Source organism: Stenella coeruleoalba (genome assembly GCF_951394435.1).
Source record: "Stenella coeruleoalba genome assembly, chromosome: 16".
Taxonomy (NCBI): Eukaryota; Metazoa; Chordata; class Mammalia; order Artiodactyla; family Delphinidae; genus Stenella; species Stenella coeruleoalba.
This window is the reverse complement of record NC_137162.1, coordinates 29,967,789-29,977,660: the sequence shown is the minus strand read 5'-3', so window position 1 is coordinate 29,977,660 and position 9,872 is coordinate 29,967,789. Positions and strand designations below refer to the sequence as shown.

Genomic DNA, 9,872 nt, shown 5'->3' with positions numbered 1-9,872 from the left:
GGCAGCAATAAGTAACTCAGCACCAAGCAGGCTGTTACAAGCACTGCAATGTGGGAAAGAAGGACAGGATTGATGGGAACTGCCAGGTTTGGGAAGAGTTCATGGAGAAGGAGGCGGGAAGGTGGCGAGTGGGTAGACTTGAGATTACAGAGGTGAGTCCGAACTTGGGCCTTGAAACCTGCCTCTACGGCTCACCAGCAGGGAGACTTTAGAGACCAAGGTGACTTTACCTCTCTCGGCCTCAGTTTCTCAGCTCTTAAGTGGGGATGATAATAGGGCCTAAATCATGGGGTTTTGTGAGGATTTGAAAAGACACTTAGTACTGTGTGTGGCCCACGGCAGGCCCCCAAGTGAAAGCCATTGTGATGACTATTCCTGAGGCATGAGTCACTGTCAGAACCCTGGTTGCAGCCACACTCCTGCCACCAGTTCTTAACCAGCCAAAGCGCTTTCCTCCCTCTGCAGGTCTGGGCTCCCCTGCCGCAGGTGGGGATGAAGAAGAAACTTGCCGGCAAAGCAGCTCTTTCTTCAGGGATGCTTCTATTTCTTTTTGCTTGTGCTGTGCCTTTGTTCTCCATGGTCTGGATTTCAGGGCTCGGCTCTTCCCCTGAGCCCAGATTTCCCCCTTCACACAGATCCTGAATTGGTCTCCAGGCCTGTGGCTTTTTTCTGGCCATGAATTTGGACTCCTTTGTCTTGCAGATCTATTAATTTTTTTTCTTAATTTAATTTTAATTAATTAATTTATTTGGGCTGTACCAGTTCTTGGTTGTGGCGTGCATGTGGGATCTAGTTCCCTGACCAGGGACTGAACCCGGGCCCCCTGCATCGGGAGCACAGACTCTTACCCACTGGACCACCAGGGAAGTTCCTGTCTTGCAGATCTGGAGGTATCCCTTCTGACCTGCCCCAGTTGGCTGCCCTGAGGATAAAGCCTCCCTGCTGATGAACTGGCTCACAGGTTGCTGTGAGCCTCCAACTTCTCCCCCAGAATACCCCTGACAACAGAGGAGTGTGAACACTGTTTGAGTCCGCCACAGTGAGAAATGTATCTGAAGCCTCATGTCTGATCTTCAATTCATGTGGATTTTGCAGCTTACTTCCTGACTTTAACAGGTCATTTATAGTAGAAAAAGTTTACAATAACTAACCATTAGGAAAGAATACAAAGAACTTCCATAGCTGCCCTATTAATTAATGCATGGACTACAGTTGCAATGAGTCTAGCTGTTTTTTAGTTTTGAACTGAATTAAAAAGAGAGAAGGTCAGCTTCTTTCCTCTGTCCAAGGTTACAATAGGTCAAAACCCCAGACCCCTGTAACTCTGTGGTTGTGAAAGGCAACAGTTCTTCGTGCACTAGCTTTGGGTAATCACCGATGAGAGACACCTGGAGTACCATCACGCCATGGGCCGGTGTAGCAGGTTCAGGCTTCTGTTGATGGTAGGCCACGTAGCCCAGGAAACGCCAAGAAATTGTTCCTTGGCCTGGTGATGCCATTGAGCTTTGCTTCTTGCTGCCTTCCAGGTCCTTGTCTGGCCTGCCCCTGCTTCTTATCAGGTCTCATCCATGTGACTTGAATTCTGCAACTGGTGTCTGTCTGCCTCTGCCCTTTGTGTCAGATAGGTTACGTGTAACAAAAGACCTAAACAGACTGTGGCTAAATCATTATGACACTGAATTATCTCAATATGAAGTCTGGATTTCTTCCTGGAGGATTCACAACTCATGGAGCATGATTCCTAGATGTCCGGCCATTAGGACAGAAAACAGCGTTTGCCAAGGTGTGCAACCTGCAAAGAGGGGTGCAGAAGATGGCTGTGCCTCTCACGTATGCTGATCTTGGCAAATCTGCCAGGGATGTCTTCACCAAGGGCTATGGGTTTGGCTTAACAAAACTTGATTTGAAAACAAAATCTGAGAATGGACTGGAATTTACAAGCTCAGGTTCAGCCGACACCGAGACCACCAAAGTGACGGACAGTCTGGAAACCAAGTACAGATGGACTGAATATGGTCTGATGTTTACGGAGAAATGGAACACTAACAACACACTAGGCATGGAGATTACTGTGGAAGATCAGTTTGCACGTGGCCTGAAGCTGACCTTCAATTCATCCTTCTCTCCAAACACTGGGAAAAAAAAATGCTAAAATCAAGACAGGGTACAAGCGGGAACATATCAACCTGGGCTGTGGTGTGGATTTCGACATTGCCGGCCCTTCCATCCGGGGTCCTCTGGTGCTGGGTTATGAGGGCTGGCTGGCTGGCTACCAGATGAATTTTGAGACTGCAAAGTCTTGAGTGACCCAGAGCAATTTTGCAGTTGGCTACAAGACCGATGAGTTCCAGCTTCACACTAATATAAATGATGGGACAGAGTTTGGTGGCTCCATTTATCAGAAGGTGAACAAGAAGTTGGAGACTGCTGTTAATCTAGCCTGGACAGCGGGAGACAGTAACACTCGCTTCAGAATAGCAGCCAATTTCCAGATCGACCCTGACGCCTGCTTCTTGGCTAAAGTGAACAACTCCAGCCTCATAGGGTTAGGGTACTCAGACCCTAAAGCCAGGTATCAAACTGACACTGTCAGCTCTGCTGGATGGCAAGAATGTCAACGCTGGTGGCCACAAGCTTGGTCTAGGACTGGAGTTTCAAGCATAAATGAATACTGTACAATCGTTTAATATTAAACTATTTTTCAGCATAGCTACCTTCAGAATTTAGTGTACCTTTTAATGTTGTATGTCTGGGATGCAAGTATCGCTAAATATCATGCTAGACTTCCAGGTTAAAGATGATTCAGCTGTAGGGTGTTACCCTTTCAGAGGTACAGAAGAAACCCAATTTCAAAAAAGGTCCTTTCAGCTGTAGACTTGAGGGGGAGCTTGCTGGCCCCTCTAGAGATGTCAGGCTCCTTTTTTACCTAGAAATGGCTGCAAGTGGAAGTTGATAATTTGCAGGCATTTTGTAATTTGTAAATTCGTATTGAGTAAATGAATGAAATTGTGACTTCCTGAGAATTGAACCTTGGTTTCCTATCCTGATTGAGGAGAGGCTGTTGGATGGTGTACACAAACTCATCTGAAAGGGACTTTTTTAGGCAGGGACTTTTCCCACCCCAATCCGTCACCTCTTTTACACCAAAAGTAGTCTGCAGGGTGTGGTAGCTGTTTCTTCTGTGCCATTTTGGGGTGGAGAAGGTGGATGTGATGAAGCCAATAATTCAGGACTTAATTGTGTTTTTTCTCATGTTGTGTTTTTTTTGCCCTTGCACCAGAGTATGAAATAGCTTCTAAGAGCTCCAGGTGCAAGCTGGGAGGAGTCTGTGTGACTGTAATCACATGGTGACAACACTCAGAATCTGAATTGAACTTCTCTTGTATTCTCGCCACTCAGTTTATTTTTTAGCAGTTTAATGGGTACATTTTAGAGTCTTCCATTTTGTGTGGAATTAGTTCCTCCCCTTCAAATGCTGTAATTAACATCACTTAAAATAAAACTTGAATAAAATATTGAAACCTTAAAAAAAAAATGAAGTCTGATCCAGAGTTGATGAGCAGCTCAAAAATGTCAGCAAGGACCAGGCGCTATTGATCTCTCTGTTCAGCCATATTCACTGTGCTTGCTTTTCTTAAGCTTATTACCTTTTGATGGCAAGATGGCTGCCACAGCTCCAGCCATCATGTCCTCACACAAGCACATTCCTGGCAGGAAGGAGGAGGAAGGGGTAGTTTCTCCCATTAAGGGGTAGTTTCTAACTCTTTAATCAGGAAGCAAGAAGCCTTTCAGCAGATTTGTCTTTATGTCTCATTGGCTAGAATGGTATCCTGACTACAAAGGAAACCGGGAAAGTGAGAATCTAGGAAAAGCAAATGAAATTACTGTGTTGGCTTTAGCCTAATCATGATTCATCTCCTGGGGCTAGAAAAAAACCAGGGTCTGTGGTGAGGAGAAGGGGCAGATGGCTTTAGGGTAACACTAACAGTATCCTCCAGTCTTTCTAATTTCCCGTGTCACCATCAACCTACTGGCTCAAACTGTCTGGTCCACCCCCTGCCTGTCTGAGGAGAAAGAATGGAACACCTCCATTGGGGTTTGTTATTAAATCTGTCAAAGGGAAGAGATGTCCTCTTTCAACAAATCTCATAGAATTGCACTCTTTGCCAGGCCTGAGCAAGACAGAGATAGCTCTCACCTCAACACATCTCAAGACTGCTGACTCTTGAGAACAGAGATTTTTCTTAAGAAAAAGCTGATCATTAATTAGCTCTCCCACACAATTATTCCCCAAATTAAGTTTGGGTACAGTGACTATCTCTAATTGGCTATTGTTATAGACAGAGAATCCACACGTCTGCATTGCTTTCAAATGCAGCATGGTCTAGGAGGGGCATGTGCAGAAGCAAGGGCACAGACCTGGTAACTCCTGCCAAGATTTGAGTCTTGGCATGGCCAATGTGACCTTGGGCAAGTCCTTGAAATTCCCGGGGCCTCTGTTTGTTCCACTCTAAGTCTGAGACCTAACAGCCACCCCCAGGGTTGTGGTGAGGATGAACTCGGACAACTGACAACAGGGTTGCGGTGAGGATGAACTGGGCCAAAGGACTTGAAAGGGAGAAGGCTGTGGTACTCTAAAGCTGCAGTCACTTCTTGCCTTCACCATGAGCACATTTTCAATTACGTATTTGCACTTGAAATTGGCCACCTGCTGGCTGACTAACTTAGAAATCAGTTCCATGGCTCATTTGGGAGCAAGGTTCTTACACCTCGTTGGCCTTCTTGCCTCTTTTTAAGCTTGTCCCAAAGAGCTGGTGCCAGTCTCCAGCTTCTTGATTTGTGGGTATCTGTGAGAGGCTTTTCCCCTCTTTTCTTCCATTGCTTTTTTCTTTTATTGTTGAGGTAAAATTTGTATGCAGTAAAGTCCACAAACCTTTATATATATATATATATATATATATATATATATATTTTTTTTTTTTTTGCCGTACACGGGCCTCCAGCTGCTGTGGCCTCTCCCGCCACGGAGCACAAACTCCGGACACGCAGGCCCAGGGGCCACGGCCCACGCCGCGGCATGTGGGATCCTCCCGGACCGGGGCACAAACCCGCGTCCCCTGCATGGGCAGGCTGACTCTCAACCACTGCGCCACCAGGGAAGCCCTATATATATTTTTAATGTTTTTAGCTGTGTTGGGTCTTCGTTGCGGTACGCAAGTTTTTCATTTTGCGGTGGCATCTCTTGTTGCGGAGCACGGGCTCCAGGCGCGCAGGCTTCAGTAGTTGCAGCTCATGGGCTCTAGAGCGCAGGCTCAGTAGTTGTGGCGCACGAGCTTAGTTGCTTCGCGGCATGTGGGATCTTCCCGGACCAGGGCTCAAACCCGTGTCGCCTGCATTGGTAGGCGGATTCTTAACCGTTAATTCTTAACTGCGCCACCAGGGAAGTCCAAAGTCCACAAATCTTTAAATGTACTATGTAGGTTTTGTGTTTTTCTGTATGTATACACCTGTGTAAGTACCATCCAGAGCAAGATACAGAACATTTCCATCACTTCAGAAGGCTTCCTCGTCCCCTCGCCATCAGTACCCCACCCTGCCTTACTCCCCACCTGCTGCTTCATCAATGCAGCTTGTCCTCACATCACTTAGTAACTCTTCTTGAACTTCCTATGAAGTGGCACCATATACCCTGTATCTCACATAGTTCTTGCAATACCTTCTCTTCTATTTTCCTTTTTCTGATCAGTTTTAGGCAGCCCGTCAGCCCCTCTTCCTGATGGGCAGAGCTCCTCCCTTCTGGCACGTCACTCCTGACATTCTGATTTCATCTGCTGCGATGGGCAGAGCCCTCAGACATGCCTCCCCTGTCAGGGGGTGTCCAGGACATGTGGATACTTCCAGGGACCCGCAGGTTGGGCTTTTTCTCCCTCTTGCTTCTCCCAGGGGCAGCTGTGAGGCTTTGTCCGCTCTTGCCATTGCTCTCAGAGGAGCTGGGCCTGGGCTGGGGGCTGGAACTCCTGGGCAAAGATTTCTGAGGAGTGGCCTGAAGTGAAGACAAGCTGGGGACAAGCTGGGTCCAGGTCCTTGCAGGAGGTGTGAGAGGCTGGGGGGCTTTAGCGGGGGAGTGGATAAAACTGGAGACCCAAGAGAGGTCTGCACCACAGGGGATGCTCATGGAACATCCAGGGGTGCTGGATGTGAGTGAATTACCAGGTGTGAGTGAATTAGACATCAGCCCAGGATTCCTCTGCCAGGGAGCCGGGAAGGGGCTCTCAGACAGGCCCCACCCCTGCTGGCCAGCACGGCTGACCTTAGGTGTGATGGGGCAGGAAGTCCCTTTTGACCTGCCTGTCCCATCTTGCCTTCACTTATTTGCTCCTGTAACAGCATTTGCTGGGAACCCCCTAGGTATGCTGGGCAGTGAGCTAGCACCGAGGGCACAGGGGTGAACACAAGGTCTCTCAACCCAAGGAGCTCACTGTCTAGACCAGGCTGCAAACGGCTGGCCCACTTCCATCCAGATTTGACCCTCAGACATGCTTGCTTCGGCCCCCATAGTTTAAAAATTGGAAAACCTGATTTCTGGCTTCTTTCAACAAATCAGAAGATCTGGCAACCATGGTTTGCATACCTACAGCTGGTGGGCTGGGAAGTGGCTGCTCCCCTCTGCACCCTCCCAGATGGGCATGCTGGCGCCAGTGTGCTGAAGTCCCCACCACTCCCTACGGTACTGTGCCTTTTTGTCCTCTTCTCTCACCACTTCCCTGCCTGGCTCCTGTAGACATCTAATTTCGACAGGAGGAGTTAGTGCAGGCTTCACAGAGGAGGGCAATGCGTCTTGATCTCCTGGGAGCGCGTGTCCCCCTCCAAGTCTTCTCTGTATCCTACTCCTCAGGGTGAGTGATTTCATCAGATCCTTTCCCGGGAGAGGATTTACAGTGTGTGCTGGGGGGCAGGGAGATGAGTGGGAGATCAGATGCTGAGCTGACGGCACAAAGACCCATGGAAGTGGTGCTTAAAGTGTGGACACCTGGATCAGAATTACCTAAGGGTGCAGGTTCAAAACGTGGACCTACTGCAGCAGAAGCTGGAGGGAAGTTTCCAGGTAATTGTTGAGGTCGCCCAAATTTGAGAACCAAAAGGAAGAGGAGGCTGGGGCTTATAGGGCAGTGGGACCAGACAAATCATGTTTTCCAGGGCACAGCTGGGGACCCCACTCCACCTTCCAGCCACCTGATGGAGTGTTAGTCTGAACACCTCTACCCCTTCTCGGCACAGCTGAGGCCCTCACCAGGCTAAGGGCATGAGAAGTGTCTTCCCCAGCCTTCCTGCCCCTGCCCCTGCCCCTGCACCTGGAAGAAAGGTCATGCTTGATTTTGCCAAGCCTTGTCATTTCCCTGAATCTTTGAACTGTCAGCTGGGCAGGGAGCCTACTCTAGGGAGAGGGACAGTGGCTGGCTGGCAGGTAAGGGCCACCTTGTCTCCCCTTCACCTTCTCGGCCAGGTGGCCTGACAGTTGCTGGGCTCTGGCCAGGGGACTGGAACCATGGCCCTGGGCAGGGAAGGAGGAGGATTTGGCGATTTGTTCAAAGAGAGATGCTTTCCTGAGCTGGGGAGGCAGGACAGGGCCCTTGGATTACTTTTCCTTTGGCGCCTTCAACTGCGGGGTGGGGAGGTGTAGGCTGGGGTGGCCGGGGTGGGGCTAGGCTGCAGGAAGTGAATAAGGAGGCCTTGTTCTCTGGATCTTGCAAGTGGAGGGTGGTGCCTCCCTAAGGGTGTGGTGTCTAGGAGACGAAATGCGAGAGGTGGTCACCCCACTCTTGCAGGGACCTAAGAGTGAGAGCCTCCTTAAATGTTGTCTCCCTCACCTTCCCCTAGTCCCTTTCCTGCACTCCTGGTCACTGCACCTCAGGGAGCCCCTGAGATGTGCTCGGATCGCAGGCAAAGGATGGGAGAGCAGGACATCGAGAGCATTCTTGTCTCTCGGACAAGACCATGCATTCTCAACCTTGGCTGTACGTTGGAAACCCCTGCGAGCTTTACAACATCCTGATGTCTGATCCCCATCCTCAGAGATTCTGATTTAATTGATTTGGGGTGCAGCCTGCTCTTGGGGTTTTTAGAAGCTCCCCAGGGGATTCTAGTGCGCAGTGAAGCGTGAGAACCTCTGATCTAGACCGTGCAGGGTGGGTGCTGTTCACTGGTTTTCCTTTCATGGGTTTTCATTGTGAGCAACAGACCACCAGTCTCGACACAGACTTCTAAGGGTAGTACAAGAACACTTAGAACAAAGCAGACGGGACATGAGGAGAGTGGAAAGAAAGCCCAGTTCCCAGTCTGTGCCAGACACATCGTGTTTTTATTTAACAACCAGCCCTGGGAGGTGGATATTCTCAGGCTCAGTTTACAGGTGAGGAACCTGACTCTTGGCCATGTTAACCACTCGTCCGGGTCCCACCGCTGTGGGATGGCAGTGCCTCGAATGAAATGGATATGTGACCGGCAGCCGGCGGGAATGGAAGTCAGTGCTGCTGCTTTCAGACTCATTTCTTTTTTTTTTTTTTTGCGGTACGCCGGCCTCTCACTGTTGTGGCCTCTCCTGTTGCGGAGCACAGGCTCCAGACGCGCAGGCTCAGCGGCCATGGCTCACGGGCCTAGCAGCTCCGCAGCATGTGGGATCTTCCCGGACCGGGGCACGAACCCGTATCCCCTGCATCAGCAGGCGGACTCTCAACCACTGCGCCACCAGGGAAGCCCCCAGACTCGTTTCTTAAACAAAGCATTTCTGGGGTCGGCTGGGGGCATGGGGAGGAGGCTTGGCAAAGAACTGAGCCCCCAGCTCCTCTCTGCCGCAGGACAGAGGGTGGGGAGGAGTGAAGGCTCTTCTGGCTTCTTCTCTCCGATCAGAGTCTGGGCAGAGTCTTGTCTAAGCTAGGTGCCCCAAGTGATTTTAAGGAAAGTTTCTTCTCTCTCAGTCCCTCACCTTTAAGCTAAATAGGTCCCTGGACCTAAAGCAAGTCAAGTAGTGTGATAAAAAGAGGGGACCCCCCGCTTCTTGCCTCAAAATCAACACACACACACACACACATACACACATACACATGCATGCATTCACACATGCACGCAGGCACATACCAGAGTTGCTGTAATTCCACCAGTTAGGTTATTGGATTCAACCAGAAAATACTTACGGAAGGGTAGTGGGGGAGACAGCTCAATCAGACACATCATATTGTGGGGAACTTCTCCCAGCATCCTTGGCAGACAGACAGTAAACACACAAAAACTGTGCCACAGAGGCTTCTGAAGATGCAGAGCGAGCATTTAAGGTGAGGCTTGAAAGATGCTGAAAGTTGCTATTTAATGGGTAACTTTCTGCAAAATAATCATCACTCTGGCTTCTAAAGCTGATGACAATGCTGTGAGCAGCTTTTTTGCAGTGGTGGCAAAGTCTGCTGTCTTCTGCCGTTAACTCTTTCTGCTTTCTCAGGGTGGTTCCTGCAGAAGCAATGAAGCAGGGAGGAGAACACCAGGCCTGGTGTCTAGAGATCTGGCTGGAGTCCCACCTGGCCACTTAGTGGCTACCTTGCCTTGGGCAAGGGGCTTAGCCCTGAGTCCTGGTGTCCTCATAAATATACTGAGGAGTTTGCTTCCATCTAAGATGGAGTAACAGGGATTGGATTTACCCTTCCACCTGAAACAAAAAAACAAACAGACCAAATACATGAAACAATGGTTTTCAAGACGCTCGACATCAGGCCGCAAAGTTCAGTGACCCCAGAGAGCTCAGTGATTCTCTGTTTACTTCCTTGTGAGAGTTGCTATGTCATGGCACAGGGGAGGGGAAGGAGGCCAGGAGGGCAGAGATGGAA

The 9,872-nt window shown here is 49.5% G+C and overlaps 1 pseudogene across 1 annotated transcript; it reads left to right on the top strand.

Annotated features, from left to right (window-relative positions):
• Positions 1–1,135: 1,135 nt before the first annotated feature.
• On the top strand, positions 1,136–3,605 carry LOC307175393 (non-selective voltage-gated ion channel VDAC1-like; annotated as a pseudogene). The gene has a single exon. The product of its transcript is annotated as a non-selective voltage-gated ion channel VDAC1-like (transcript).
• Positions 3,606–9,872: the final 6,267 nt, after the last annotated feature.